This window comes from Mustela putorius, unplaced genomic scaffold (assembly GCF_011764305.1).
Source record: "Mustela putorius furo isolate JIRA1106 unplaced genomic scaffold, ASM1176430v1.1 tig00537248_pilon_pilon_pilon, whole genome shotgun sequence".
NCBI lineage: Eukaryota > Metazoa > Chordata > Mammalia > Carnivora > Mustelidae > Mustela > Mustela putorius.
The window spans coordinates 12,432,819-12,459,125 of record NW_025422387.1 but is presented as its reverse complement, the minus strand read 5'-3'; the positions used below and the strand labels follow the sequence as shown (position 1 = coordinate 12,459,125).

At 43.3% G+C, this 26,307-nt stretch overlaps 1 non-coding gene across 1 annotated transcript; it reads left to right on the top strand.

Annotated features, from left to right (window-relative positions):
- Positions 1–22,631: 22,631 nt before the first annotated feature.
- LOC123390161 lies at positions 22,632–22,770 on the top strand. Its single transcript, XR_006604814.1, has one exon. It is a non-coding gene; the product is annotated as a U4 spliceosomal RNA (small nuclear RNA).
- Positions 22,771–26,307: the final 3,537 nt, after the last annotated feature.

Sequence of the window (26,307 nt, the reverse complement as noted above, 5' to 3'; positions counted from 1 at the left end):
GTGCCCCCATGTACTCGTTCTTAAAACCAAGTATATATTATTGAGTTATTTGGTACACAGCATAATTCTTCGAGCCACATTACCTCCTGGCTTAACCTAGAGATGCTTTACCCCATAGTGGATTTTCACAGCAAGTTGGTGAAGATGAGCTACATCAATTTTCCCAGAAATCTCTTCATCCTCTGCTCTTCCCCTCTCTCCCCTTTGCAGCTCCCATCCTGGGGTCCTCCTTGCAGGCTTCAGTCTTTCTTCGCTGCCTAACTCAGCCTGAGCTCAGCTGTCAAGGGCTCGGCATAAGCTGTGAGCAGCTCACCAGGCATCACGGGCATCAGCTTCCTGAAGTCTCACGTTACATGCAAGATACGCGGTTTTAAAATAAGGAATAGTATAAAGGACATTAGGAGGAGGAAGGGGGAAATGAAGGGGGCAGAAATCAGAGGGGGGAGACCAACCATGAAAGACTATGGACTCCAGGAAACAAACTGGGAGTTTCAGAGGGGAGGGAGGTGGGGGGATGGGTCAGCTCGGTGATGGGTATTAAGGAGGGCACGGATTGCACTGGGTGTTAGATGCAAACACTGAATCACGGAACGCTACATCAGAAACTAACGATGTACTGGATGGTGACTAACCTAACATAATACAGTCTTTTATAAAAAAAAAAAACAAAAAACAAAAAACCACAAAAAGGGGCACCTGGGTGTCTCAGTGGGTTAAAGCCTCTGCCTTCAGCTCAGGTCATGATCCCAAGGTCCTGGGATTGAGCCTCACACTGGGCTCTCTGCTCAGCAGGGAGCCTACTTCACCCCCCCCCCGCCCCAGCCTCTCTGCCTACTTGTGACCTCTGTCTGTCAAATAAATAAATAAAATCTTAAAAAAAAATAACTACAAAAAAAAAAAAAAAAAAGATTTGGCAGAGGCTTTAACCCACTGATCCACCCAGGCGCCCCTGCATTATATTTTCTTAACACTATCGGATGTTTACAACATCAGATCACTGGGGAAGAGGCTGACTGAGACACTGACTAGAGAGTGGGGACAAGACTAAGCGATGAGTGAAAATTTCTGATTGGGGATGGATGTTTTAAGTAGACAATCCATTGGTGAATACTTTCATACCCTGATGGCATTCAAACGTCCACAGCTAATGTTCACGTTGATACAGTCATAAAGGCAATAGATTGGGAGTCAGAAGACCTGTGCTCTAGTTCCGCCTCTGTCCAGATTCACTGAGTAACACTGGGCAAGTCATTTGTCCCCACGGAGACTCCGTTTCCTCTATGGTAAAATGGCAGGACTGTATACATTCCAAGATCCTTCAACTTCCAAAATGTCCATCATCCTTGCAACAACTGACAATGGGTAGGGAGGGGGCAGCAAGCTTGAGTCGGAAAGCTGAGGACCTCTGCAAAAGGTGACTGAAAACCCTGTACGAGGTCCTTTGCTCAGTCTGACTCAGGCTACACATTTTCTTTTTGAGGAGGTCCTGGATCTCTAAGCAGCAGAGAAACTAATTAGATTTAATAAGAGACAAGGCTGCTAAATGAAAGTACATGAGAAATATCACATTGGTGGAGATTAACACATGTTCTGATCTATCCTTGGAATAAAACCAGAGCCCCTATGTATCCTGGAATCTGTGACCTTGACTGAACGAGAGAAATAAGCAGCTCGTTCATGAAATAGTAGTAAAAATGTCATCCAAGAGGAAGAACAAGGAGCACAGGTGCCATTGGAATAGACAATAAAAAGTGGTAAGAGGTTGGTCGTCAGTCTTTCCCCCTTACTCCGCTACTTCTTGATGTTCACAAAAGCCCCTAATGAGGGAAGTTGTTCAATGGCTCCCCACCGAACCAACACATCCATCCAGCAAGGTGTTCCAAACCATCTGTGAGCTGTCCCCGGCAAGTACTTCCGCCCTGGTCACTCACTAGTGCACGGGTCTTACTTTGTACTTCAGCATCAAGACATTTAATATTTTAAGTGTTTGGGAACATTCCATTTACACTGCACTGTTTCTCACTTCCGTGACTGTATTTCTTCTTTTCTTCTCAGAATTCTCTTCCCGCCTTCCACCCTATCATGCAGCCAAACTGTTTGCCGTTCCCTGAGCAAGTGCCTCCATCCTCCCTAGATTTGCAAATGCCATGCTCTCTTCCAGGGACACGTGATCATTTACAATACATTTGTTACCATTAACAAAATACCCAACTAAAAAAAGCTTAAACAATAAGGAACTTAAACTACTTTGTTCAACAGCTCAACAATGTCAAGAACATTCTTTCTCTTTCCTCACTCATTCTCTCCCGTTCCTTCTTTTCCTCCCTACTCCCCAAGACAGGGTGACCCTCTGTCATGGACATTCTTTCCACCTTTCTACTCCACCATCTTCCTGTTGACTTTTAGTCTCAGGCTTAACACTCCCTCACCTCCCCTCGGGTGCCAAAATGGCTGCCACAGCTCCAGGCATCGCTACTCACACAATAGCATCCAAAGGTATTCAAAAGAGGACTTTATCTTCTCAGCTCTCTTTTCAAGAAGGAGAAAAACCTTTCCCAGAAGCCCTTGCACCCAGAAAAATTTCCCTCAAACTTCACTGGCCAGCAAAGTTCTTAAACTTCCCAGGAGTAAAACTTATCAAACGTTTACCATCTGTTCCATTCCCAAATGTCACCAAATCTTCCCCTAGCCTCACCTCTGATTTTGTTTTACATTGTAGCAGCATTCACTGAGCATTACTAAGTGCTAGGCCCTCCGCTAAGTACTCTACAAACATTATCTTATGCATCCCTTAGAACAACTCTGTGAAGTAAGCATTACTATCCCCATTCTGAAGTTGAGAAAACCAAGGTCCACAAAGGTTAAGCAGTTTGCTTGAGGATACACAGCTACAAAGGTAGAGTTAGGATTCAAATCTGAGCATGTCCAACTCCACAGCCCGAGCTTCCAAACCTTCTGGATCCTTCTCCCTCCCGATGTCCAACTCCAAAGCCCGAGCTTCCAAACCTTCTGGATCCTTCTCCCTCCCGTCCCTGTTAGGTTCGTGATCAAAGGAGCGAGACTGATACAAAGCTAAGGTCAAACAAAGCTTTATTTTGCGCCAAGCATCGAGAATCAAATGTACCGTTCGGGGTGCCTCTTAAAGAGACAGTGACCCCTCCCAGCCTCACAGACTAACTTTTTATAGAGCAAAGGCCATGTGGTTGAGCCTGGCCACACACAGGTGGCCAATGACATTGCAACACACAGAGAAAGCTGCACAGTCATGCTAGGTGGCCAACTGAATTACAATTCAACCCATAGTAGCTATTTGAACCAGCCTATCACCTTGGTCAAAACTGGCACCCAAAAGGCACCCAAAAGGTGGGGCCCACACTCCTTGGTAGCTAGGGAGACAATATGCACGCTTTACTGATTGATGGTCTCCACCGACCTGACTCATCCCCGCATTCGCGCTCTGTTACCTCCACCTGACCTGACCCGCCCTTGTATTCAGGCTCTGTTATCAGGGACTGGTTGACCACATTCTACTGGTTTCCTGAACTTGCTTTTAAGTAAGTTCCCCTGTGGGGGGATGGGGCAGCGTGAGTTTAAGATTTCCTGCATAAACAACCAAATCACTGTTGAACCGGCCGGAATGCTCTGGCTAAACAGGCCCTGACAGTCCCCCCTTGACATTCCTTCACCTCGACGGCTCCTTCTCTTTTCCACAGAGGTCTCCCCAGCGAACCGACCCTTTCCCTCTGCCCAGCAACACGTTCCGATCTTCCCTAGAACTGAAGACAGATGAGAGCCATTTCCCTTCACACTGCTGTCTCCTCCATCTATCAAACTTCTCAAACGCGCCTCTTCACACTTACTGATTCCACATCCTCAGCACACATTTACTCTTGGCTTCATCTAGCATCCTCCCCCGTCTCCCCACGGACACGCTCTGCCCAAGGTTACCTGCGATAACCGATCGAATGGCTTCCCCCTCTTCCCTCCTCCTAGACCTGATTAATTAGTAGGGCAGCCGGCAGCAGCCCAGGGCTCCAGTCTGTACGGGACTCTAAAACATCACTGCAAAGGTAACAAGATGAAGAGAACAGTGTTTACCAGAACTCCTCTTAGGGACAGTACTGTGTGCGGTTGGAAAGTAAACTTTGATAAGTTACTGGGGAAAACCGTGAGGTCCGCCTCACGAGGCATGCTTGAGCAACAACAAATGCTTTCTAACTGCCCTCCTCTGAGGGTTGATGTCTTTAACAAAAGCAGAGCTTTTGTTTTCCTGAATATGAAATGCAAGCCCGGGCCTGGAGCTAATGGCTCGGGTCACCAGAGCAGAGGCCTTTGCCCCCGCGCCAGGCTCAAGATCTCCTCCAAATTAATGCCAAGCAAATATTTAAAGAACAGCAGTTTGAAGGGTGCAAAATTATGGGGCTACCCTATGGACCCACATTTCTCAGTCCAGATCTATCTGTTGAATATAATACGACTCATGGACTTCCCTCTCTCCTCCACGGTCTGGTCTGATTTCTTCTGGGCCCCAGCATCCCACTGGTTTGTCCTTTCTCCCTCTCCCTCTCTCCCTTCCTCTCTACGCCCTCTCCCATGAGGGAGACCATACATTGCCTATGATTAACAACTAGGGCTTCGAATTATGCAGACCTAGGTTTAAGCTCTAGTTTGGCCATTTCCCACATGTGTGACCTCAGGCAAGTTAGTGAGCCTTTCCAGGCTTCGATTTCGTTCTCTGTCAAAATAGTATCTACTTCGGGGCACCCAGGACACTCCAGTCCATTAAGCCTCTGCATTTGGCTCAGGTCATGATCCCGGAGTCCTGGGATGAAGCCCCATCCCTCTCCTGCTCCCGCTGCTTAGGCATGCTCTCTCCCTTTCTCTGTGTCAAATAAATAAATAAAATCTTAAAAAATAGTATCTGCCTCATGCAGCTATCTTGAGCATTGAGATAATACAAGGAATCCTCTTGACACAGGGCCTAGCACAGCAGGGTTTGAGAAAAGGGAGATTTTGATGATGAAGAATGATGACAACAATGTGAAAAGGGAAATCTACCCAATTCACAGCAACAATAACCACCAACATTTACAGAGAGCCACTATGTGCTGGACACTTTGCTAAGTACTACATATGCAGTCAATCATTGAATTATCACAACAACTCTATGAACCAGACACATCATTATGTCCACTTAACATATGAAGAAACAGAAGTGCAGAGAGGTGAAGTGACTTGATCCAAGATACAAAGCCAGCAAGGGGCAGAAACAGAATTTGAACTCAGGTCCCCTAGCCTCAGGCACTCAATAGAATTTTAGGAGCCACCTAAACCCCGTTCTCAGGGAATCATTGTGGTATGTGTGTGTCTGTGTCTTTGTGTGTCTGTGCATGTGATTATGCATGTATAATGTGTGTGTATGACTGTGGGGTTGTATGTATGACTATACACATATGTTAGCCTGTGAGTACATGTATATGTGCCCATGCTCACATTGTATAGGGTAGAGGGAAAGAAATTTACATTCTGGATCCCAATTTGCATTCTCTTTGCATATGGGCACGAAGCTTTTGGTTGCAAAAATTCTTCCTTGTTTGTTTTCCCTAGAACTTCTCTCCTTCTTCTCAAGAGTGATCCCCATTTGTGGTCCAGGGAATGATGAAAAAACCTCCATTGGCCAAGTGGAGCCTGTCTCTTAAGGGCATATAAAAGCAACTACAAAAATCACTTAAACCTTTCCTACTGATAAATTATAGGGAGATTTCCTCAGTAAAGAAGACAAATGAATTATACAGTATTTCATTCCAACGCACTCTCCTCCTTCCCTCTATATATTTCTACGACATCATTGGAAGAAGAATAGCTCTGTGAGAGACAGGTTCTCCAGTCAGCCTGCCAGTGTCCCCCGCCACCTCCCCCAGACTTGGTGTCTTCCTCACAATGGCTTGACAGCTTTGTCCCCCTCCCCCCTCCCGGATCGAGATGTCTTCACCTGGAAATGACCGGCTCTGTCATCGGCAAGACCTACCTGCCGCATCTCTGTCTCCTTCTCTCTCTTCTGTGTCTCACCTTGGGATTTTCCCTTTCCCTGCTGTTTCCAATTCTGTCCCTCCTCCTGCTGTTCCTTTCTTCATCCCCCCATCCTCGCTCATAAAATTAAGGAGCAGAAGTCGTTAACAGGCAGGAAATTGATGTTAAGTACAGCCGCGCCATTTGCTACCTATGTGACCTTGAACAACTGTTGAACCCCCGAGAACCTCAGGTTCTTCATCTGAAAAATGAGGGTGACAGCAAGGATTCAATGCAATGTGTAAGTATGGGGCTTAGAACAGGGTAAGCACTAAATACATATCAGAAGGACCTATGAAATTCATGATGAATCTCCGAGGGGATGAGAAAAATTTCCCCACTGAATAGTTACTCATCTGTTAAGAACAGGCTTATCTCTGATGGTAGCCCTGATTCTTGTTCTTCGGTCAAGAATAAATCAGTCTGATATCAAACCAGGTTCAAATGTGAGCTCTACAACATACCAGCTTCATGAGTACAGGAGAGACTGAAACTCTCCAGATATCAACTCTGTCAGCTGTCAGATGACAAGAGTAATACTCCCCACCTCTCAGAGAGCTACAGGAATCAGTTTAAAGCCCTGAGCTCAGAGTCTGGTGCAGAGCATGTGCTCTGTAAGGAGTGATTGTTAAGCGTGGGGGCATCTCCCTTCCCTCTGTAGCCAAGGGCCTCCCGTTACCCATTTTCAACCCTCTTCACTCCCCATTCACGCACAAAACTAGAAAAGTTCCTAAGAGCGTCTATCCGATGCTGTATCTGCCATTTGTTGCTGCCTGACAAAACATCCCAAACCTGAGTGGCCAAAACCAACCACAGTCATTTCTTCTGCTCACAGATCTGCAATTTGGATAGGGCTTGGCAGAGAGGACTCTTCTCTGCTCCAAGCAGCATTGGGGGAGGCAGCTGAACGGGGAGCTGGAAAATCTGTTTTCAAGACAGCTCATTCACTTGCCAGCTTCTCGGTGCTGGTTTAAGCTGGGAATCCAGCCAAAGCTATGGGCTAAAGAGCTTGGTTTCCTTCCACAGGCTGCTTGGGCTTCCTCACAACATGGTGGCTGTTGTCCCAGAAGTGCACATCCTAAAGGAACAGGGAGGGGCACAGCATTTTTGTGAACTAGCCCATAACATCATAGAACACCATTTCCATGATATTCTACTGCTCAAGGTGTTCACAGGGTTGGAGGGAAAGGGTCATGAACTCTTGATAGGGATTAGCAAGGCTCTAAAAATGCACGTGGGATTGGAGATATGACTGTGGCCAAATTTGGAAAATACGAGCTGTCATACTTAGCTACGTTATATGCCCCACCCCCATCCCAGCCTCTACCCTTGAAGGAAAACTTTCGACCTTAATGAGATAAGACCTAAACAAACCCAAGCCATGAACCCCATATTAAGACACTGAACTGTCTTCATATCCACTTTGGACTCATTTGGATTTTCTGTGTGAATCTACTGGTTTGGGGAGTTTTGTTTTCTTCAGGTGGCCACTCACTGGAGGTGGTTCTGAGAAAGGTAGGTGCGGTCAACACCAGAGGATACCACAAATACTGTAGTCAAGTTCAACCACTCACTCACAACTGTAAAAATTCCTTAGGCAGGGCGCCTGGGTGGCTCAGTTGGTTGAGCGGCTGCCTTCGGCTCAGGTCATGATCCCAGATTTCCAGGATCGAGTCCTGCCTCGGGCTCCCAGCTCCTTGGGGAGTCTGCTTCTCCCTCTGACCTTCTCCTCTCTCATGCTCTCTCTCACTCATTCTCTCTCAAATAAATAAATAAAATCTTTAAAAAAAAATTCCTTAGGCAATAAGCTTCTATGTGATGTGATCAATGTGAGCCCACACCTTCATGGATAGCTGACTGGCTTTGGTTTAATCACATGGCCTCAAAGCAACCATCCCAAGTCCTAGTGCATGAGGAGGAGCTGAACCAAACAGATTCTCTCTCACAGGAACATGAACTAAGAAACAGGAGGACCCATCTGTTCACGGGAATGGAAGGTGAAAGTTCATAAGGCAGAGTGGGGAGGGAAGCCGCCTTAGAAGTCCTGTACCAGCTGGTATTTTGGTAAGCAGAAACTGAGTTACAGATGAGGCAGGTCTGCAGAAATGAGAGTAGAACAGTCTCGGAGTAAAGATAAAGACCATGAGTTAGCAAAGGAAAAGAGGTCATTAGAGCTGTTTTAGACTCTGGTAACTTTCCATTCTAGCTCCATTCACTTTATGATCAAACCACTTTTATTCTCAGAGTGGGAATGCTGAATGATATGAGAATTCTATTTTTTTTTTTAATTTTTTGAGGACCCTCCATACTGTTTCCCATGATAGCTGTACCATTTTACACTCCCATCAACCCACAAGGGTTCCCTTTTCTCCACATTCTCATGAACACCTGGTACCTTTTGTCTTTTTGAAAGTAGCCATCCTGATGGGCGTGAGGTGTTATGTCATTGTGATTTTGTTTTGCATCTCCTGGCGATTCGTGATGCTGAGAATCTTTTAATATTCTGGTTGGTCATTTATCTGTCTTCCTTGGAGAAATGTCTATTTAAATCCTTTGCCCGTCTTTCAGTCAAGGTTTTTGTTTTGGTTTTTTCTTTTTTTGGTATTGTGGGGGTTTTTTTGTTTTGTTTTTTGGTGGGGGTTGCTATGGATAAAGAAAATGTTATATATATATATATATGTATATATATAACTCAGCCTTTTAAAAGAAGGAAATCTTGCCATATGCAAGAACATGGAAAACCCAAAGGACATTACGCTATGTGAAATAAGTAAGTCACAGAAGGACAAATACTGCATGATTTCACTTCCATGAAGTATGAAAATAGTCAAACTAATAGAAACAAAGAATTGAACAGTGGTTGCCAGGGCCCGGGGGAGAGAAGAAAATGAGGAGTTGCTGTTCAGTGAGGATAAAGTTTCAGTAATGCAAGATGGGAACGGGCTCTAGAAATCCACTATACAGCCCTGTGCCTACAGGGAACAATGCTGTAGTGTGCGCGTAACACCTGGAGAGAAGATCTCTCATGTCAAGAGTTCTTACCACAATTTTGTTAAAGTCTTTATTTACACTGGCCTATGTTCCCTCCCGTTCTCCCACTGCCTAATCTCACTAATACATGTAGGAAGTTTTCACCCATTTCAGAGATAAGGAAACTGAGGCTCAGAGAGGTAGTCAACTTACCTGAGGTGACACGACCTCTGAACAGAGGAGCTTAGAGTGACAGCTTCTGGGACACCCAAGTCCTTTCCTTCCGTATCTTTTTGAAACGTCATCCCTCCAACCTTTCCCTCTTGTTAGCCCTACCCTCTCCAACACTTGTTCCTTGGAGGCTGTCATGAAGATATTTCTGCAATAACCCTGCCCTTGAAAGATGACTTTGCCTTGGGATTCCATCTTCCTGATGGAATTCGTTGATTCCACTCCTTGCTCGAGCTGAGTTCATTGCTAAGACTGTGGGGGGAACCACCAGCTCCTCAGTTCAGCCAGCAGGACCCCCGTCCTTAACAATGCAACTTTCTGACAAAGTATGATAGATGGTCTCAGACAAAACATTCCTAGCAGAGGATTGGAAAGGAAAAATAATTAAAAGCAGAATGGAAGGGGGAGGCAGAGATTTCTTTCCATTGATTTCTTTGTCAATGAGAAGTCTTTAAAAATCACTTTTTAGCTGTAGCCCATAGATGTGTGAGCTGTTATGCTGAGAGGGAGAGAGGAAAAAAAAAAAATCAAACTCTGAACCAGATCAAACTGTGATCTTTCATTCTCCTGAACAGGTAGCCATCTTGGTAAAGAGCAAATTAGAAATTCAAACAAAAGAAAGAAGGAATGTCTGGGGCAGGCTTGGCTTTGGGTGAAATTGGGAAAAGTCTGATCACAGAACCACGCAGGGCCTACCTTCTCCCTGTGATCTCCACCTCAGGCAGAATCTACTTTGAGCTAGGTGAGGAGAGGAGGAACTTGGCTTTGCCTCCCTCTCAGCTTCCCCTTCTGCTTCCTGTAGACCTCCTGTCACGTGTCCCATCCACTCCAGGCATGACCTGTCCCTTCAGTGTTCTCTAGTGCTGGTTACGGGCCCCAAGGAGGGGCTGGTGGTTAAACCAACTGTTAGTTAGCTCATGATGAAATCTAAATTGTAGATACCCCCTCCCTGCCAATCCAGGGATAGCTGAGATTTGAAAAAGGGATTTCTTCACGAAACACTCTGTGATAAAGGAATAGTGGGCAGTGTGTTGACCGGGGAATGTGGTGAATGCCACGAGGTGCCAAGATCCCCCTTCAGAAATGAAGGATGTAATAGCTCAACTCCTGAAATGCTTTTAGGAGAGCACTGTGCCATCAGCCCCTTTCAGGGATTGCCTCAGCCGGGGAGAGCTACCTCATCTGAGGTCAGCCCCAAGGTCATGCCGCCTTTCCCAGGCGGCCGGCACCCAATTACTAATAGCAGGCATGCAGACCCAGCCTTCTTGCTCAGACAACTTCAGAGACAAGTTGGGAAGATCATCTGCTCTCCAGAACTCTCTAAGGTTGGCTGAGGTTTCCATTGAGAGCTAATTGTAGCTCGACTTCCTCATCTTTTCAATTCTGCTTCCTTCTCTTCCCTCCAAGGTACTGATCCCAAGAGTTCTCTGGAACAAACCTTCCAGATGCCAGTCCCCATCTCAAAGTCCGCTTGCCCAAGGAACCCGACCAATGACAGTGCAGCAGGAGAAGGGCCTTCCTGGCAGAGCTCACATGTCACATAGCTCTGGGGTACCACGTTTCCAGTCGTACCATTTGGAAAGGGTATTCCCTAGAGTTCAGCAACCCTACGGCCCAGCTTCCTGTCAGTGTCTCAAATCATGTCACCCCATCACAAGCATGAATTCACCTGCACCCAGCTAGCCACTCACCCAGCTTCTATGACCGGCTCTTGTAGGTATCTGAGTCTTTCACTGTGGCCTGTGTCTGCCACTCGGAGCTTTGCAATGTCCTTTCTCTGCACCACTCCCTGACCTGCCCAACCTGACACTTCTCCCTCACCTAGCTTTCCTCAAAATGTGCACGGCCCATGTTTGCTGCTATGTGGTATAGGCAAAATCTACCCTTCTGAGCCTCCACTTGCTCACTGTTTATGTGGCACAGACTGCTGACTGGCCCCCAATCAATATCCATCGTTCCCTCCACCCCTTCCCAGAGGATATGCCACCCACCTAGATGCTTCCCAGCCTGCCTTGCAGCTAATGACATGTGACCACATTCTGATCAATGAAATATAAGTAGAGAGACTGCATGGTATGTGGAAGCTCCACGTTGCACCCCTAAAAGCAAGCAATTTTCCCTCTACATTCTTTTTCTCTTTTCTGCTAAGAAGTTATAAGTGAACAGCTGCGTTGAATCCAGTAACAGAAGCCAGCTTTAAACCACCAAATTCCACCAGTACATAAGGGAGAGATAAGCTTCTGTCTCACTTAGGCCACCCCACATGGGGGCCTCTTAGATACAGCATTTTAGCATGTAACATAACGAATACACGTGAAATGAAGGTAACAACTCTTCTCTCACAGGCTTCCGAACATCTAGCCACCCTCAATGAGCTTTCCTCATCCTGTTTCTGTTGAATCTCATCTCTAGAATGAGGGCTTTCAAAAGACTGATCTCCAGGCACCTGGATGGCATAGTTGGTTAAGTTTCTGACTCTTGGGTTTCAGCTCAGGTCACTATCTCGGGGTCTTGAGATCAAGCCCTGCGTTGGGCTCCATGCTTGGTGCAGGGTTGCCTTGGGACTCTCTCTTCCTCTCCCTCTGCTGCTCCCCACTGCCTCTCTCTTTCTCAAATAAATAAATGAATTTCTAAAAGACTGATCTTAAGAAACACAGAACAGCACAAGCAAAGATCCTGCGTTCAGGGCCCAGACAAGCCGGAGTTCACCCCACCAACTAACATAGGACCAAGGCCCTTTATCCTCGCTGTGCTTTGTTTCTTTTACAGGAAAAGGAGGATAAGAATCGTAGTTGCCTCGCAGGGTAGTTGTGAAAGTCAAATGAGAAAGCATATGTAACACGCTTACATAAATGTATGCTATACCGTAGATGCAAAAATAGACTTTCAACCAAGGACAGCTATTATTACCCGAGAGGCCACTTTGCCCAGGGAAGATGAGCGTGTGCTCTGCAACCAGGCAGTCTGGATCTGAATGCAAGCTCCCCCACTTGCAATATTTATAAACTTAGGTGGGTTACAAAATCTCTCTGGGTCTTAATTTGCACTTCTATGAACTAGGGATTATAATATTATCTACCTCATAGGCTCATCACAAGGATGAAATAAATTGATAATTTTAAGTCCTAGTAGAGAGGCACCTGGGTGGCTCATTCTGTTAAACGTCTGCCTTCAGCTCGAGTCATGATTCTGGATCCTGGGAACGAGTCCCACGTCAGGCTCCCTGCTCGGTGGGGAGTCTGCTTCTCCCTCCCTCAATGCCCCTCCCCACTGCCCATGCATGCACACGCTCTCTCTCTCTCTCAAATAAATCTTAAAAAAAAAAAAAAAAAAAAAGTCCAAGTAGAATGCCTAGCAGGCGGTGAAAGTTCAAGAATTCTACCTATTGATTACCATTATCAAAGACTTCTTCCAGGGCTGATATATTAGGACTCTCCTCAAAAAACTAAAAAGCAATGAAAGTCTTCACAAAAGGATACTGCACACTCCAATGCTCTATGAAGATGAGATTTGCCCTTGCTGACCTACTGCTAGCTGAAATTCTCATTATTAGAACCACATCTTCCAATTGTGGTATGTTTTCATAAAATTCGTAGCCCCAAACCAAAATATATTAACAGAAAATGAGACTACTTGGCTTGTTTTATAATTCAGCAGAAATACACTGGTCATTTATCCACTTAAACGTTTTCTAAAAAGCTATAAGCACAGTTTAAGACTCTTAAGGTATAAAAACACAATATAAATCAGTTTCCCCAGAAACTGTCTCCAATTGTAAGTAAAAAAGATAATGGAAGACACCATTCATTGCCTCAGCAATTATTTATTTCTCTCTATCTTGATAACGAAACCAAATTACATTTGGAAAAATCAAGTGCCAACTCCAGGCAATGGGTCGCCATTGGTCTAAGTTGATCATGACAATCTTGTTCCCTCTTCCTATATCTCTGGCAACTAAGGATGGTAATCTGACCCAGGTACAGGGAACAAAGGGAAGCAAAAGCTATTGAAGGAGAAGTCCCGAGAAGGCATCTGCTTTCTCATTTGGAGGAGACAGAAGCAGCTGGTGTGGTGACTCTGCCTTTTCCCCTGCCCACCTTCTTCCTGTCTTGAACATACATGTGATGTCTGAAACTAAAGCAGCTACCGCACGATCTTAAGATAACTAACATAAAGGAAAGGCTGAAGAAAGACTACATACAGTGGTCCTGACATTCCTAAGCCACTCACTGGACCAACACCCGTAACCATTGACTTCCTGACCCCTTGTTTAAAGCGACAAGAGATGAGTTTCACTTGCTGCTAAATAATTCCTCACTAGACGGTCCCTCCCCAGAATATGGCGCAGTGGCGGGCAGGTCCAGATAGCAGTTTCCAAGTCATGGAGCCATGTTCTTGTATCCAAGTTGCAGGGATGATACCAAGGATGTGAAGAGGATGTTAAAACGAAACCATTCCTACTTCATTATTTTACCTGTGACAATCATCTAATTCAACCCAGTCTTTGGTGCATTTCCCAAGCACAGATACAAGCAAGTTATTGATAATCCTAAACGGGCACAATTCACCTTACAGCATACAGAATATATGATCCTTGCCCTCCAAAAACAGCTCTGCTAAATTTGGGCAGTCACCCTCCCCAGCCCACAGCACTTCTCCTTTCCCATCATTTCTCTTCTAGCACACAGCAATTCTGTCCCAAAGGCTTCCGGTGGCTTTTCAACTCTGCAATCACCCAGCAGTTGGTAAGACCTATTAATATTTCAGTTCATTTTTCAATTGCAGGGCCATGATACTCATTGAACGCAGACCATCTATTCATCTACTACAAAACACACCCAAGTGTCTCAAAATGCCCTTCTGGTTACAAATGAGATAGTTACAAAATACTCTTCAGGACCTCAGACAGCACCCTTCCAGCAACCTTCCAGGTCAACGTAAGGTGAATTTCTCCAGGACACCCTCCACAATCCAAGGAAGACACTGCCTCTTCTTGGCATCATTAACCAGGAAAAACAAACACAAAACAAAACACTGGATAGAGTAAGACAGCCATTTCTTTAACCCAAAATATGGCCATCCTCCGGACAATGACCCTTACGATGGGTAAGAAGAAATGCGGCTAAAATATTTGGAGTAGATACTATGTTTCAGGTACTGGGGTAAGTGCCTTAGATACACTATTTATTTTTATTATTTCATGAAGATCCATATAGCTAAAGTGACCATATATTCTGGCTTACATGGGACCATCCCGATTCACACTTGTGATTATGGCTTCATTCCCTTTTTACCCACAGAAGAATGCTATTTTACAGTTATAAAATACAGAAGTCACGGGGATGCCATGTACAGCTTGGGGAATACAGTCAATAGTATTGTATTCACTTTGTATCATGACAGACAGTAACTAGACATCACAGTGTTTAGTTCACAATGTATAGTAAATGTCAAATCACTATGTTGTACATACAAAACTGATAGAACATGATATGTTGATTTTATCTTAAAAAAATGCCTTTTTAGATGTAAAATTACACAGTCATGGGACACCTGGGTGGCTCAGTTGGTTAAGCAGCTGCCTTCGGCTCAGGTCATGATCCCAGCGTCCTGGGATCGAGTCCCACATCGGGCTCCTTGCCCCGCAGGGAGCCTGCCTCTCCCTCTGACTCTGCCTGCCACTCTGCCTGTGCTCTCTCTCTCTCTGACAAATAAATAAATAAAATCTTTAAAAAAAAATTACTCAGTCATCTTAGGTAGGGTCAGACCACCTGGGTTAAATTCAAGTACTTCCATTAACAGCTTTGCACTACTTGGCTCAGTTTCATCGCATAAAATGAGACTCATAATAGAAGTATCTCTCACTAGGGGCTCCTGGGTGGCTCAGTGGGTTAAAGCCTCTGCCTTCAGCTCAGGTCATGGTCCCAGGGTCCTGGAATCAAGCCCCACATCAGGCTCTCTGCTCAGTAGGGAGCCTGCTTCCCTTCCTCTCTGCCTACTTGTGATCTCTGTCAAATAAATAAATAAAATCTTAAAAAAAAGAAGTATCTCACTATTTAAATTATTTTAATCCAAATTCAAAAACATACCACATATAATGTATAGCATAATTAATTCTCAACATACAGCAAATGTCAAATCACTATGTTGTACACATGAAACTGATAGAACATGGTATGTCAATTATACCTCAAAAAAATGCCTTTTTAGATGTCAAATTACATGGTCATCTTAGGTAGGATCAGACCACCTGGGTTAAATTCCAGTACTTCCATTAAGAGTTTTGCAGTACGTGGCTCAGTTTCATCACATAAAATGAGATTCAGAATAGAAGTATTTCTCACTATCTAAATTATTTTAATCCAAATTCAAAAACATACCACATAGTAAAATATATCAGTAGGAATTCATAGGATTGTGTGAGGGGATGGGGAGACAAAGATATTTAAGGTCCATATAAGCTAAGTAGACTAACGACCTGAAGCAAGTGTTCTATAATGTGGTAGCTTCTTACCTCTGTTTTTCCATCTGTAAAATGGCAACGACATCCTACATTTTAAGCACCTATCTGGGGTTCAGTGAATGGTTAGGGCTATTATCTTAATCTTGGGATACAGCTTCTTCTGGGATGGAAGGCATAAAGTGGCCTAGAGATACACAGTATCATCGAGGGTTCGCTTAACAGGTCTCTTCCATCCTGTCCTCTTCCTTTGGAAGGAAACATCAATTCTGACACATGACATCTGTCCCATGTGAGCAATGCAGAGCCAGAAGAACGTGAGATGACTCAAGGCCCACCCGCCACGGGTTGATGGATGGCAAACCAGTGAACTGCTGAGACTGGCTCATACACCCATCTGCCACGTGCCGGGAAAGAAGTTGGGGCTTCTAGCGCAGCCATTGATGTCTGTCCGGGCATCTGATATCTCAGCTAAATTTAGACTGGCAATCAATAGAGACCTCTCCGAAGGCCTCATTTTCACAGGTTCTTACTTACCTCGCCAGCGTGTCACTTTGCAGTGGTGAAACCTACATTCAGGACTGCTGTCCCTGTTCCTAAGCAATTGTCTGAAGTTCCCCAGTTCTACCTCTACTGCCCCCTCCTCAGTCTTTAATCACCTGTAGCGAGGAAACCATTTTATTGATGGCCACTTTCCGCAAGGTGGGGTCACAGATATCAAATCACACAAAGATGGAAAATCGACATAGAACCAGATCGCTTTAAAAGTCTGATGCAGTGGGTGCCTGGTTGGCTCAGTGGGTTAAGCGCCTGCCTTCAGCTCAGGTCATGATCCCAGAGTCCTGGGACTGAGCCCCATGTGAGGCTCCCTGCTCAGTGCGGAGTCTACTTCTCTCTCTCTTTTCACCCTTTCCCCCCTAGTGCCCTCTTTCTCACTCTCTCTCAAATAAATAATTTTTTTTAAAAAAAACTATAAAAGTCTGACGCACTCAATTTACAGATCAAGAAATTGAGATTCAGGGGCACCTGGGTGGCTCAGTGGGTTGAAGCCTCTGCTTTCAGCTCAGGTCATGATCCCAGGGTCTTGGGATCGAGCCCCACATCAGGCTCTCTGCTTGGCAGGGAGCCTGCTTCCTCCTCTCTCTCTGCCTGCCTCTCTGCCTGCTTGTGGTCTCTATCTGTCAAATAAATAAATAAAATCTTAAAAAAAAAAAAAGAAGAAATTGAGATTCAATAAGAGAAGAGACTTGCCCAATGTAATATGCAAAGTATTCTAGCATTAAAATGGGTTGGGGGCAGGATGCTAGAGTCCGATTACCTGGCTTCAGCTGTTACTTCCACCACATTCAAGTTACTTTGACTCTCCGTACCTCAGTTTTCTGAGCTATAAAATGGGACTGATCACAGCACCTACCTCCTTTACTGGGATGAGTATTAAATGAGACAGTGCACATAAATCCCCTAGCACAGTTTCCTAGGGCTTAGAATTCACATTAGATATGGTTGCTTTTTATTATTTTTAATATTGATGGAGCTGGTATAGAATTCCACATCTCTTAGTAAAAAAAAGCAAGAACAACAACAAAAAAAAACTGAACTTGTTAGAATCTGGGTGCATCCTCATAAAAAAGGAACTTTGAAGGTTTCAGATTTTTTAGTGTTTCTCCTTTATAGCATTTAATGTTCTCAAGGTTAATAAACTTGACCGGTATTTCTTTTTTCTAAGATTTATTTATTTATTTTAGAGACAGCGCATGTAAGCAGAGGAAGGGGCAGATGGAGAGGGAGAAACAGACTCCCCGCTGAGCTGGATTGGAGGCTCCATCCCAGGACCCCATGATCATGACCTGTGCCGAAACCAAGAATGGGATGATTAACCAACTGAGCCACCTAGGCGCCCCTTAACCAGTATTTCTTAAACTGTATTCCTCAAAAGAGTAGTTTTCTTCAAAGCTAGGAATTCTGCAAAATTCCTAGTTTGGTAGTCATATAAGTTTAAGAAATACTGGACCTTCGGTTTCCTCCTCCCCTGGAGATTCATAATGCATATGAACATATGAAAGATCTAAGAAGTCCTGAAGGAAAGAAGTTCAAATGATTTTATTTAAACTATTATTTCCCAAATGTACTTGATCATAAAATCCTTCTGAATATCCCCACTAACACTTGCTATCACACAAATTCTTCAGGAATTGCAAAATTCTGAATTAGATCAAAGCTTCTTGGGGCTCCTGGGTGGCTCAGGTCATGATCTCAGGGTCCTGGGATCGAGCCCCACATTGGGCTCTCTGCTCAGCATGGAGCCTCCTTCCCCCTCTGTCTGTGCCTGCCTCTCTGCCTACTCGTGATCTCTGTCAAATAAATAAATAAAATCTTTAAAAAAAAATAAGGAAGAAAATAAAAACTTTTAAAAAGTTTCTTTTTTTATAAGATTTTTTTTTTTAATTTGACAGACAGAGATCCCAGAGAGGCAGGCAGAGAGAAAGAGAGGGGAGCAGGCTCTCCGCTGAGCAGAGGACCGGATGTGGGACTCGATCCCAGGACCCTAAGATCATCACCTGATCGAAGACAGAGGCTTAACCCACTGAGCCACCCAGGCGCCCTCCCCTGCCCCAAAAGTTTCCCACTCAAAATCAGAAGCCCAAGCCATAACACCTGACATTCTATAGCTTCCTAGCTCAAAACAAAACCAAAATTAAACCCCCAAAAAATAAATAAATAAAGAAGAAGAAGAAGAAAAACCAACTTTCTAGCAAATAACCTGTACTAGACAATTTCTCGTAAGTCTAAGACTCCCTCAGGGCACTGAGTCTTGACAATGATGTTTATAGAACCTTGCTAAGCCATCCTTTAGCCACAGGTGACTGGACCAGAGGTTGACACCTGACTGAGGAGGAACCAATCAGATCCTCTCCAGAGAGAGTCTCATGTCAGGAAAGTTAAAGACCCCCAACTCCTACTGCTAGAGAACCAGCAGCTATTCTAATAGCTTCTTTCCCCACTCACCCCTTAGAGTCGTAGGTATGATGACCAGCATCTCCAGCCTGCATTCTACTCCTCCCTTCCCACAATTAATTTGAGTCTTGTTGGCCCTAATTGGCCCCACGTAGGCCACTACACTTCTGGAGCCAAGACTGACAAAACCCATCTGAATTTCACAGGACCTAGAATAAAGAAGGAGGAGTTTCCCACAGGTTCTGCAACCAGAAGACAAGGGGAATAAGTGATGAGCAGAAATTAAAAAAAAAAAAAAAAAGAGGTCCCCCATACACAGGGCTACATTATGACTTTTAAAGGTCTTAGGCACTTTTGTGTTCATGAATTCCTTCCTCAAAAAAATATATATAGATTTGAAACCATATTTTATGACTGTGTTGGCATAACGACAGATATAACCCTGGCTGGATGATACTCGTGTTTTTCGTCTGACTTTAAAGTAAATTAAAACATTTTTGTGGGCGCTCGGTACTGCACCTACTGTGTCAATGGACGAATCAGCCCTGACCACACCTGCTCTCAGAAGAAACCCGTTTCAGCAGAAACTTGTGCCCATGGATGAGCAAGCTTTCATCCTGTGTCTGCCTTTCACACCATCCTCCAAGCTCAACCTGAGCTCGTGAGGAGAGGCAGCCAATTTTACTGAAAAACCAACCTGGAGAAAAGGGGAGCCAAGGAAATGATGGGCTTCCTCATCAGTATAATCTTCCCGCTAAAAGGCTTATCTGCCACAGTGCCTTAATCTGCTTCCAAAGTTCACGTTCATTAACTGCGCGGTCTCAGAAAGGGGCGGACAGCTCCCTTCACAAATCTCTCACTTGCCATAACTGACATTGTTATACTCATGGCTATTACTGTTAGGATTACATGAAGTCAGTGACCTTTTACTTTCTTCCCCCAAAGTCTGAAGAGAGATGAACCAAGAGGATATTTTCATGGAAAGGAAACCAAAGAATGGAACAAGGTAGAAAAATCCTAAGTGATCTGGAATCAGAAGTCCTGGAAGGGATTTTCTGAGGTTGCTGGAATATCTCTGCCCCTAATTAATTTACCCTAAAGTATTCTGAGCAGCATGATGTGGTGCATGCATCCCCCTCTTGCTTAATGCTCATGGGTTTTGCCATATTTGTGTATCAGCTGTAATATGGTTAAGCTTTTCTTTAAACTAACTCATTTTTCCCCACATAACTTCATTGTGAACAATACCATCTTAGAGACCAAAAGTTTGATGAACCAATTATATTGCTCCTGATACATTTCATTAAATATTGACCATTCAAATAAAAAAATACTTATAGATGTACCTCCTAAGACCTTCATGAGTACCCCCAATGACATGTATATGCCTGGTAGGATACCTGTCCTTTATTAGCCTTTAACAAGTCACTTACCGGGGCACCTGGTGTTTCAGTCAGTTAAGCGTCTGCCCTCCGCCTGGGGTGTGATGTTGGAGTTCCAGGATTGAGCCCCATGTCGGGCTCCCTGCTCAGCAGGGAGTCTGCTTCTCCTTCTCCCATTGCTTGTGCTCTTGCTCGCTCATTCTCTCAAATAAATAAATAAAATCTTAAAAAGAAAGAAAAAAGAAAAAAACCCATAAATCACTTACCCACTCTGATCATCAGTTTCCCGGCCCAGCTGACCTCTAGAGGTCTATGATTCTGCAGTTCCAGAGAGGGGTTTAGGAAGCTGAATTTTGCATGATTGTGTTCCATTCCTCCCCCACCCCCACCTTTACTAGCTTTTAATTTTTTTTACTATTAATCTTAAGATGAGGAAAAAACCTATATAATCTTAGAAAATAAAACATATCTCACTTAGGAGAGTGGAGCAAGATGGTGGAGCAGTAGGAGACCTAAATACCACTGGGGCCCAGGAGTTCAGCTACAGAGTAATCAAAGCATTCTGAACACCTACAAACTGAACAGGAGATCAAAGAGAAGAAAAGCAGCAATTCTAGGAGCAGAAAAGTCTGCCCCTAGACCCACAGAACATTTGGAGAAGTGAATCCGAGTTGATGGGAAGGGAGACCCCGGGCAGGGGGGCTGGCTCCTAGAAAGTGATAGAGCAGCAGAGAACAAAATCAGAACTTTTAGAGGTCTCCTCCACGGAGGGACGTCACTCCAGAGGTTAAGTTGTAGGGGGGCAGTGGAGACCTTGCAGGGGCAGTGTGGTATGAAGACCCACGGGGTCTCAGAAAGACCGGGGGTGCCTGAGTGTGGCAGAGGCCCCAGGTATTGGAGCGGGGAAGCCAGCTACAGAGATGGAGCTGAGGACAGGGCTCTCAGTTCGGGGTTACCGTAAACCGTGATCTAAGTCACAGCTGGGCCACTGATCTTCGAGCAGGGACCCCATAAGTGGCAGATCCAGGGAAGCCCCTCCTTCCTCCTGCAGAAGGAGCAGCACAGGAGCCTGCTGCAGGAATCTGCTAGGTTTGGAGAGTCCAAACAGGGCCATGTGCCAGAGATAGAAATGCTCAGTCACAGGCCGGGTGAGCTCGGAGTACAGCTGGAGACCAGGGAGATCAGAGGGATTGACTGCTTTCCTCTGAGGGTGCACTGCGGAGTGGGCCCCAATCTCTCAGCTCCTATGGGGCCTGAGAGGTCACCATTTTCATTCTCCTCCAAAGCTCTACGGAAAGCTTTCAGGGAACGAAAGCTCCCAAGAACCTGAGTAGATTACTTAGCCTGGCCCCTGACAAGGGCAGTGTAATTCCACCTCCAGCAAAGACAACTGAGAATCATTGCCAACAGGCTCCTCCCACAGATCAGCAAGAACACCAGCCAAGACCAAGTTCACTGATCAATGAGAACTGTAAAACTTCAGAGCTACAGGAATACAGCACATAGAATTTGTGGGTTTTTGCCCATGATCCTTCAGTCTTTCAAAGTTAAATTTTTTATTTTTTTCTTACTCTATTTTTAAATTTTTCCTCTTTCCTATTTTAAAGTTTATTACCTATTTTATCAATAACTTTTTAAAAAATCATTTTAAATTTTCACTGTTATAATCATATTCTATCCCTTCATTCTGTTTAACCTTATTTCTTGTATACATATAGGTTTTTCTTTTTTTTAAAATTTTGGGATACAGTTTCCTCTAATAGACCAGAATATACCTTAAATCTAGTACATGGCTTTTTCTAGTCTCCAGCCTGATCACATCCTTTCCTCCTTTTTTTTCTTTTTTCAACCAACTTCTTATCAATTCCTTTTTTAATTTTCATATTTACAGTCATATTCCATCTTTTCATTATGTTTACCCTTATTTTTGTATATATATGTTTTTCTTTCTTTAAAATCTTGGGAAGCAGTTTCTTCTAACAGACCAAAATACACCCAAAATCAAGTGTGTGGTTCTGTCCTATTCACCAGGCTAACATATCTATATATATATAATATTATATAAAATACATAACCATATAATCATATAATTAACTATATACCATAATATAATAATAATATAATTATATGACATATATTATACATAAATAACATATTTATAATAAACTTATAATAATTATAATTATATCTAGATATATGTATATCTAGATATATATATCTTGTTTCTATATATAGAAACAAGAAAGGTCTCAAGTATACAACCTAACCCTACACCTAAAGGAGCCAGAGAAAGAATAGCAAAAAAAAGCCTAAACCCAGTAGGAGAAGAGAAATCATAAAGATCAGAGCAGAAATCAATGAAATAGAAGCCAAAAGAACAGTGGAACAGATAAACAAAACTAGGAACTAATTCTTTGAGAGATTTAATAAGATTGATAAACCCCTGGCCAGACTTATCAAAAAGAAAAGAGAAAGAACCCAAATTAATAAAATCATGAATGAAAGAGATCAGATTACAACCAACATCAAAGAAATATAAACAATTTTAAGAACATATTATGAGCAGCTTTGCGCAGTGGCAGTATCGTAGCCAATGAGGTTTATCCGAGGCGCGATTATTGCTAATTGAAAACTTTTCCCAAGAACATATTATGAGCAACTCTACGCCAACAAATTTGACAATCTGGAAGAAATGGATGCATTTCTAGAGACATATAAACTACCACAACTGAACCAGGAAGAAATAGAAAACCTGAACAGACCCATAATCAGTAAGGAGATTGAAGCAGTCATCAAAAATTCCCAAGAAACAAGAGCCCAGGGCCAGACAGCTTCCCGGGGGAATTCTATCAAATATTTAAAGAAGAACTAATACCTATTCCCGTGAAACAGCTCCAAAAAATAGAAATTGAAGGAAAACTTCCAAACTCATTTTATGAGGCCAGCATTACCTTGATCCCAAAACCAGACAAAGACCCGATCAAAAAGGAAAAGTACAGACCAATATCCCTGATGAACATGGATGCAAAAATTCTCTCCAAAATACTAGCCAATAGGACCCAACAGTACATTAAAAAGATTATTCACCACGACCAAGTGGGATTTATTCCTGCGCTACAAGAATGGTTCAACATCCACAAATTAATCAATGTGATATATTAATAAAAGAAAGAAGAACTATACAATCCTTTCAGTAGACTAAGAAAAAGCATTTGACAAAGTACAGCATTTGTTCTTGATCAAAACTCTTCACAGGGTAAGGATAGAGGGTATATACTTCAAAATCATCAAAGTCATCTATGAAAAACTCACAGTGAATATCATTCTCAAAGGGGAAAAGCTGAGAGTTTGTCCCCTAAGTTCAGGAACACAGCAGGGCTGTCCACTATCACCACTGCTATTCAACATAGTACTAGAAGTCCTAGCCTCAGCAATCAGACAACAAAAAGAAATAAAAGGCATCTGAATCAGCAAAGAAGAACCCAAACTCTCAGTTTCTGCATATTATAGGATACTTTATGTAGAAAACCCAAAAGACTGCACTCCAAAACTGCTACAGCTCATACAGGAATTCAGTAAAGTGTCAAGATATAAACATCAATGCACAGAAATCAGTTGCATTTCTATACACCAATAGCAAGATGGAAGAGGAATTAAGGAGTCAATCCCATTTATGATTGCACCCAAAGCCACAAGATACCTAGGAATAAACCTAACCAAAGACACAAAGAATCTGTACTCAGAAAACTATAAAGCACTCATGAAAAAAATTGAGAAAGACACAAAGAAATGGAAAAACGTTCCATGCTCATGGATTGGCAGAACAAATATTGTAAAAATGTCTATGCTACCTAAAGCAATCTATACATTTAATGCAATCCCTATGAAAATACCATCAACTTTTTTCAAAGAAATGGAACAAATAATCCTAAAATTTATATGGAAACAGAAAAGACCACAAATAGCCAGAGGAATGTTGAAAAAGAAAACCAAAGTTGGCGGCATCACAATTCTAGAATTCAAGCTCCATTACAAACATGTAATCATCAAGACATTATGGTACTGGCACAAAAACAGACACATAGATCAATGGAACAGAATAGGGAGCCCAGAAATGGACCCTCAACTCTGCAGTCAACTAGTTTTTGACAAACCAGGAAAGAATGTACAGTGGAAAAAAAGTCTCTTCAACAAATTGTGTTGCAAAAATTGGACAGCCACATGCAGAAGAATGCAGAAGAATGAAACTGGACCATTTCCTTACACCACATACAAAAATAGACTCGAAATGGGTAAAAGACCTCAATGTGAGACAGGAATCCATCAAAATCCTTGAGGAGAACACAGGCAGCAACCTCTTTGACCTCAGCTGCAGCAACTTCTTCCTAGAAACATCGCCAAAGGCAAGGGAAGCAAGGGCAAAAATGAACTATAAGGACTTCATCAAGATCAAAAGCTTTTGCACAGCAAAGGAAATGGTCAACAAAACCAAACAACAACGAACAGAATGGGAGAAGATATATGCAAACGACCTATCAGATAAAGGACTAGTATCCCGTATCTATAAAGAATTTATCAAACTCAACACCCAAAGAACAAAGAATCCAATCAAGAAATGGGCAGAAGACATGAACAGACATTTCTGCAAAGAAGACATCCAAATGGCCAACAGACACATGAAAAAGTCTTCAACATCACTTGGCACCAGGGAAATACGAATCAAAACCACAATGAGATACCACCTCACACCAGTCAAAATGGCTAAAATTAACCAGTCAGGAAATGACAGATGTTGGCAAGGATGCAGAGAAAGGGGAACCCTCCTACACTGTTGGTGGGAATGCAAGCTGGTGCAGCCACTCTGGAAAAGAGCATAGTGGGTCCTCAAAAAGTTGAAAATAGAGCTACCCTGTGACCCAGCAATGGCACTACTGGGTATTTACCCTAAAGATACAAATGTAGTGATCCAAAGGGGCACGTGCACCCCAATGTTTATAGCAGCACTGTCCACAATAGCCAAACTACGGAAAGAGCCTAGATATCCAACAACAAATGAATGGATAAAGAAGATGTGAGACATATAATATACACATATACCTACACACAATGGGATACTATGCAGCCATTAAAAAGTGAAATTCTGACATTTGCAATGAAATGCAAGGGTCATAGAGAGTGTTATGCTTAGTGAAATAAGCCAACCAAAGAAAGACAATTATCATATGATCTCTCTGATATGAGGCATTTGAGAGGCTGGGCAGGGAGTTGTGGGGGTTAGGGAGGGAAAAAATGAAACAAGATGGGACCGAGGAGGGAGACAAACCATAAGAGCCTCTTAATCTCAGGAAACAAACTAGGGTTGCTGGGGGATGGAGGGCAAGGGAAGGATAGGGTGGCTGGGCTATGGACACTGGGTGGGGTATGTGATATGGTGTGGTGAGTGCTGGGAATTGTGTAAGTCTGATGATTCACAGACCTGTACCCCTAAAGCAAATAATACTTTATGTGTTATTAAAAACATATATCTATTACTTATGAAAATAAAATATATTCCCAATCCATTTGATATTTGTTTCTTCAAATTTCTGTCCATCAAGTGCTTTCAGAACTTCAGAGGTTTTGCACATGCTGTTCTCTCTGGAAACAACGCTCTTCCTGCAAGAATTCGCATCTACTCATGGTTCATATCTCAGCTCAAATGCACCTTGCTCAGGGAAGCCTTTCCAACCTATTACCACCATTCCCACTGTAGATTACACCCTCCAATTAAATGCTTTCATATTATTTTGTTTCTCCAGATGTAATCTTATTTAAATTTGGAGGATCATTTCATTAATGTCTGACCTCTTCCCTAGACTATACGTTTCATAAAACAGGATTTGATTTCCTTGCCACTGTTCCCAGAAATTTCTGTAGTGCCTGGCACAAGGTAGGCACCTGGTTTATTGAATGAACAACACTTCTGGGAGGGGATTGATTTTGAAATTTCATAGAAACTAACATCTCTTTTGGTAACTTGTTCTAGGGTGTCTCAACCTTTTCAGTTCCAAAATCATCCCTAATGTCTAGCCTTAAATTCCTCCTCCCTTGGCAGAGAAAACATTCTACAAAAAGAGTTATACCTGAAAGCTGTAGTCTTTGTGGGGGCCAAGGAGAAATTACAAGCTTCCTCTCTGATGGGGCCCTGGGAATTTCCTCCCACTCCCCACCAAGGCGAAATCCGAACATTCTTGATGCATG